Genomic DNA, 7,400 nt, shown 5'->3' on the forward strand with positions numbered 1-7,400 from the left:
GGACCTATATAAGGTAAGAAAAGCAGCCTGGCTGCAATCAGTAATTATGACAGACTGTGATCTCGTTTGCCTGTCTGGCCACACTATGCAATGGACAATGTTTAATTAGAATTAAGTTGACTCATCCTACAGTACTGAAAAACAAATTAAAAACTTGTCTAGATTACTGTAGATAGGCACCCAGACATGAGATAATTAGGCTGCTGTAAGGCACCCTGCCGCATGCTTCAGACTGTTCTGCCACTCGTCCCTCGTCACCCAAGGACGCGCAGGCATAAATGCTGAGATTCGCATCCCCTTTAAAATGGCCTTATGCAAGGTGGCGTACATGCAGTGGGGAAAAAAGCAGGTGCGCGCCAGTTCTTGGTATAAGAAGTTATTAAAATAAATGCTGAGAGAGAAAATAAATGCATTTTATAAGAAGGCGTCATTTTTTAACACAGCAATTTATTAACTGAGCCTACAGAACGGATCCGATTGATCCAATGACAGGGTGTCAATACTCTGTTATTTTGTGTGGTAATAATTATGTTTCCCTCTGCTTTAGCCTACCTTGCACTTAATGGAAGCTTACAGATTCTGGGTGAGTTCAGATTACTCTGATTTCTACTTTCTGGTCATTTTAAAATGTTCTCCTATAGTGAATTTGCTTGTTGAATAACACTGACTTGAACAGCTAAAAATATTTTCTCAAAACAGGCTTCTTTCAGAAACTGAAACGGTTCATTGTTTTAAATTGGTATCTAATGTCTCCCGGGGGGTTTTAAGGAAGCTTACAGATTCTGGGTGAGTTCAGATTACTCTGATTTCTACTTTCTGGTCATTTTAAAATGTTCTCCTATAGTGAATTTGCTTGTTGAATAACACTGACTTGAACAGCTAAAAATATTTTCTCAAAACAGGCTTCTTTTCAGAAACTAAACGGTTCATTGTTATAAATTGGTATCTAATGTCTCCAGGGTGTTTATAACTACAAAGCCTAGACCTAATCTGCCTTTTTACAGATTTTTTTCAAGTTAAGCATTAAAAAGAATTAACTAGAAACTAGAGAATAGTTACTAGTTTTCACTCTTTATTCTGGGGTGCTGTCAGAAAAATAAAACATTTTCATTCCTGTTATTTTTCTCATTAATATTAAAAAAAAAATCTCTGAAATAAACTGCAAAAGTTATCTTCTCTTTTTAGTTTTGGTGGAAAATAGAACTTTCAACCCTCTCTGGGGAAGCAAACCGTCCTGTTCAATGTAAGGCATGGACAGGAGGATGAAGACGAGCAGGAGAGCTTTTATTATATGGTGAGTTCTACTTGTCCATTCTTTAGTCTCCCACATTATCCACAGACTTCTTGAATTAGTTAACCAATAACATCATTTATCCTTGGCATAACTTTACTGGCGTTATATCAGGGATTGTATTGAGCCTAACTGTGCAACAACAAGATACACATTAACTCCCTTAGATTTGGTACGAGAAAGATAAACTCTTATTACACTGATAGATATACTCTTATTATACTGACATATACCCCAACTTCTTTTCTTCCCAGAACAACTATAATATAGCCACTCATTCCAAAGCTGTCACCTCTCATTTGGAGAGGTGTGTTCCCAAAGTATTGCATTTCTATGGTCATTAAATTTAAAGGGTATTTTTCCAGTTGACTATAGCAGAAGGTGAGGCAGAACTTCCAGCCTGGATGTGGACAGGATGCCATTCTCTCTCTTCTGTCTAACCACAGTTCCTTCGCCGTTCTAAGGTAAATGCGGTATTCTCCCTCTCTTCTGCTAAATTTTATAATGATGTACTACAGCACCAAGGGGCTGGAATACTGCACACCAAGACTGGCTGCTGGAAATGTTCTTTTAAATGTTTTGAGATAGAATGTATTATTCAAGCAAAAGGCACCTCAGTATTTTACTTCATACAGAAAAATCTTATTTTAGCCAGAACAAGCAAAACTCTCTAGTTTCCATTATTGCGTAAGCCATTACCAAGGTTCAGCTCTGGAGCATAATTACTAGTATATGAACTGTGGTACCTGTTATTTTGCAGATGTAGACCAGCCCCTCGTGGATTTTATGAGCTGTTATTCTGGATCAAAACCCAGAGACACATGAAGACTGAAAGCCTCCAAGTCCCTCTTCAGTTTAAATAGGAATCTGAATATTCAACATTTGAACATTTGTTCACCTGCTGGTATACTACCAAGTTTGCAGAGCTCTGTGGAAAATTTAACCAAAACCTTTTGATCTAGCTATTTTGTACTTGTACAGGACAGCTCCTCTACCAAAACTGCTTTGGCCATTGTGCTCAAACTTGAACCTTGAGAAAGAGTATAAACAGCATCTGTGCTCCTCTGCCTTCAGCTGTGGTTAGGAATGGGGAGGCAATCGGTAATTCCTGGAACTGGAGAAGATTCAGTGCTTTGCTCATTTACACCCGCTCCCAAAAGAGTTATAGTGAGTGTCCAAGCCTGGCTTGTTTTGTTGCTCAGCTGGGGTCCAGAGAGGTGCTTTTAAAACAATGCTGCTTCCACCTCATCCTTAGACCTTGCTAGCATGAGTCTTTTGAAGACAGAGTCTGTGCTGCCTTTTCCTCTTAGCTTTCTCTGTACATTGGTTTATGCACCTGCTGCTAAGGCCACCCTTGTTCTTTTGCTGGAGAATCCTTGACTTTGAAGGGTAAGAAAAACACCCTGCTATGAAGGACACCGAAGAAATCTGCAGTGCTTTTTTGGTGCCTTGGTAGGTATAACTGACCTAGATATCACAAACAGCAGGAGAAGAAAAATGCAAATACTTCTCCCCCTATATAAAATTATTCAACACAACAGAAAACTAAGGAATCTGAAAGGTGAGGCATGATTTATAAGGGAAGATGTGGGAATATTCTCTTTCCACTCCCCCAGCTGTGGACTTCTGATGTGCACAGCTGTGTCCTCTTTTTCACTGTTTGAACTGCTGTCGCTACAGCACAAGTCCCCTGACTTCTTTTTCCTCCTAAAATCTTTGCTTCAGCTGGCTGTTTCTTATTAAGCTTCCCCCAGAGATATATGTATTTTTAAGATATTAAAATAAAGAAAAAAAACCTAAAAGAGGCCATGTATCTGTGCACAGGCATGTGTGTGTGGCAAAGCCTGTCTCAAAAATAGTCTTTCCTTTCCCCCTTTATTTTTTGATGTTTGCACAGGAAAAAAAAAAAATCCCTTTCCCATTTCAGAGGCTTATAGCTCTGAACAAATGTTGCAATTATGCTTCTCAAAAGCAGATAAGTGACAGGTGAGAAAAATTAAACTCACTTAGGCAAGTCAGGTTCAGAATATCTGTAATGAACTGAAATTACTTCAGTGAGTCCTCATTTTGGTTCGAAAGCCCAGAAATCATGATCATTTGAGCTTTTCCTGCATTTTTTCATCACATTGTAATTAAGCTCCAATTTGTGACATCACCCAAGTCAGCTAGATTTTTAACTTATATGTCTGCTAAAAGGATGCAGTCGGTGCTGTACAGTTGGTCAGTGAGACAGATCATTCATACCTTTGCATCATTGGTACTAGTCAGCTGGAAACATAGAAAAAAATCTCAGGAATATGTGGGATACTCTGGATTCCTCTCCAGAGGCCAGCACCAATACATCTAGCACAGGATCAGATCTTTGCAATACCTTTAAGTGGTTCAAGTCCATGCACGGAAGACGACTTTTATTTCAGGGCCACTGCTGGGACAATTACAGCAGCTCCAAGCAAGTATTTCAATCGTCCCCATCCACGCCAGCTCTGCAGGAGCTATTTCAAGTCTGTACAGACAGTGTGACCATCCAAGTTTCCCAGCGCGGTACCGCTATGCCCCAACCAACAGTGCTGAGGACACAGAGAAGAGCCCTCCACCTTTCCTGTGACTCCCTTCAAAAGCAACCCCAGAGGGGCCAAGATGTTACTATGGAAAATTTGCGAGACCTTTAAAGAGGTGGTGCTGTGTGAAGGCAAAGTATATATCGCTGTCTAAACATCAGCCAGAGGGTAGGTCTTGCTCTGATAAAGGAAGAAAAGCAGTTGCTCCTGAGCCTGTACCATTTCCCGCTCCTGCTCCTTTTTATTGCAAGTCACTGAGAATAAACATGGTGAAGCAGTTTAAAACAGCCTTTAATTATCTCTCAAGCACTGCCATTATGCAATATAGCCAAGGCACTGTGATTCTCCCCATTTTGCTTTCCCATAGTCTATTACCCATAAGTTCAGAGAGCTTTTCTTTCAGCCTTCTCTCCATCCCCTCTCCCCCTTCCCTCTTATTTCCTCTAGAATGAAAATTCCCAGAGGGCTGTGACTATGCAGGACCTCTGGAAGCTGCACTCCCAGGAGTTCAAGGCAACACTGCATCCCTACAAGTCCAGCATTGGCTAATTTTAAGCTCTATTAATGGGTCAAGTGACTGATAAGCTCAGTTTACCATCCCAGCAGACAGGTTTGTGCCCTAGGCTAACATCACAGACAAAGCCATAATTCAACTCCCAGGCTCTGCCTCCAGCTGTGAACTGAGATACACTGTCATAGTCGTTCCAGCAGGAAAAGTTTGACATGCAGGACTGACTTCAATCAAAGTTTTTACATCCTTCATATAAAATATTAAGTGTTTCAAACAAACCCATGTATTTATAAACTTAATTAGTCTACAACAGTATTCCATACCATCAACTTTTAAAAGTTTTAAAGTTAACTACAGATGATACGTATTTGATGCAAACCATTGTAACTTGATAATAAAAAGATTAGTTATGGAGCTATAAAAATGTTATGTCAGGTTTTTACAGCTGATCATTAATATTGTAAAATGTAGTTATGTTTTTATGCTTTGTTGGCTGACAAAAACAACCAGAATCTGAAGGAGATCCTGAACTTTCTTTAATAGAGGTCTTAAACTGACACATTCAGAGAAACATCTTACAGGCTATAAAATACTCCTGAGGTCTACAGTTTTCCTTATAAATAGGTTAGTAATCAGCAGAGACCTCAAAGTCAAAATGCACTATCTCCATTGGGTATGTAGTTGCTACAGTTCAAAAGAAAATCAGATCTGACATCAGGAACAAAAGAAAAATCTTTTGTTTATTTTTTGTAATAAATTTAGAATGGCATTCAACAGTCAGAAGTAAAACACACCAAGCTCACTGGGTGGAGGTTTGCACTGGTGTGGAGGATGGATAGGTAGGTACAACATTTACCAAACAGCAGTAGGAAATGTAAACAGGCAGGAAACCACTGGAAATTATGACTTTCTAAAGGTTGTGTGGACATACTGACAGGCATCAGCATTTGCACACCCAAGAGCCCTCGGGAAAGCAAATCCAAATTAACTTTTGAAATTGATCCCTTTAATGTATTAACCAGAAGTGTGGCCGCTTTATGTTCTGATTAGGAATGGCTGTACTGGGATTCATCTTATTCTCTTTGGAGATGAATTACACCAAATTTATTCAAAGCCACTCACAATCATGAACTGGAAAACCCACATGGGGCTTTACTGGATTTAGTTAATTCACAGGTGTAACTATTTTGGACAAAGCCTGAGCATCTCCATGTAGTCAAGGGCTCATCAGCGTGTCGCGCTGCTTCCCATGCCGCCCACTCTGGCCTCTCCTCCCTTTTGCTACAGCCTGTCCAACTTGCATTTTACTTTTCCTGGACTATCCGTAGGAAACTTATGGAAGCCCCAAGCCTACGATCTGCATTTTTCTGCACTATTAATAACAATGTGTTGGAGCAATGAAAGACCTATTGATGCCCTGATGGATTGTGAGAAAAAGGAAAATGATTTTTTTAAAGCTGCATTTTAAATCAGCTCATTACACATATTGTTTTATTTTATTTTGCGATGCATAACATCAGCATTCTCTATTTGCTATTCACTAGAGGTTAAAACATCCAAATGGATCCTGCTTCCAGGCCTACGGTCCAAGTTGTGATTTGGTTAAGCAAGATTGGCCAGATTTTCTCCTGGAAAAAATCCATTCAAAATCAGGAAAATTATTCATCCCAACAGATAATTTGGCTTGGAAATGATATTTTCTTTTAAAGTAATTTAGCAGAGGCCTGTGCAAATCCATGCAAATTTCCACTGACTATGAGAGTTTTAATATAAAATCAAAATAAAATCTGTATTTTTCCCAACAGGCTCCACATTTTCATTAGCATCAAACCCCTAAAGATATGTTACATGTAATCTAGTTGATGGTTATTTTCCCATTCTTTTTTTTTTTTTGCAGGGTTTTTTTTTCCCCCTGAAGAAGTTTAAGACTGGAAAATGGATGGAGGCAGGCCTGTGCAAACAACATTTTCCTTGTTATTTTATCCTCTCCAGCTTAGAAAAAGGATCCTGGAAGTCAGAGAAACAGCCATTTAAGGGCGGGGAGCCTGCACCAAGTGTGCAGCTGGGATGGGTCGGCAACGGCACCGACACAGGCAGACTCGTTGGAAGGCATGACTTGGTGCTGGTGTCCAGCAACAGCGTATCTGCAGAGCTCTCGGGGAGGAGGATGAGGGGAAGTACAGAATTTAATAACTTGGAAAGCCTTTGTATTAAGCAGGGATAGGAGCAGGGTATTGTGGAATCAAATCCTGAAGCGGTGTCAGGAAGCTGTAATACTCGACGAAAATCCTTCCAATCTCTTAAGTCAGAAGATCCTCTGTTTTATTTTACCCCTTGATTTTGAGCTAGTTCAAGGTTTCAGATGGAGGAAATTGTGGGGACTGGATTAAGTACTGTGTTTGGCTTTTCCTCTTAAACCATGAGCATTAGATGGTCAACATACGAATGTTTTCTAGTCAGAGCTATCTGCAGGTTCAAAACACTGGTAATTGGTGAGTCTAAACTGTCGATAACAAATAAACATTTACTTGGAACAAAAAACTAAAAAGCCTTTATCTTGAGGAGTCCAGGAATAGAGCTAGAACCACATGGCTTAATAGATTTCATAAGTCAGTCCCATCAGGGGAGGAGAAGTTATTATACCTGAATTATTACGCTAAGAGATCCTGCTGTAATCTCTACTAGAAAAACCTCACCAAACCAGAGGACAGTTAATGTATGTTCGGTACTGGGGACCGCAAACACCTACCTCTATGCATGGTATATGTAACAGGATGTCCTGGTTTCGGCGGGGATAGAGTTAATTTCCTTCCTAGTAGCTGGTACAGTGCTGTGTTTTGGATTTAGGGTGAGAACAATGTTGATAACACACCGATGTTTTAGTTGTTGCTAGGTAGTGCTTACACTAGCCAAGGACTTTTCAGCTTCCCATGCTCTGCCGACTGAGCTAGCCGGGCTGGAGGTGCACAAGAAGCTGGGAGGGGGCACAGCCAGGACAGCTGACCCCAACTGGCCAAAGGGATATTCCATACCATGTGAT

This window comes from Aptenodytes forsteri, unplaced genomic scaffold (assembly GCF_000699145.1).
Source record: "Aptenodytes forsteri isolate BGI_AS27 unplaced genomic scaffold, ASM69914v1 Scaffold54, whole genome shotgun sequence".
NCBI lineage: Eukaryota > Metazoa > Chordata > Aves > Sphenisciformes > Spheniscidae > Aptenodytes > Aptenodytes forsteri.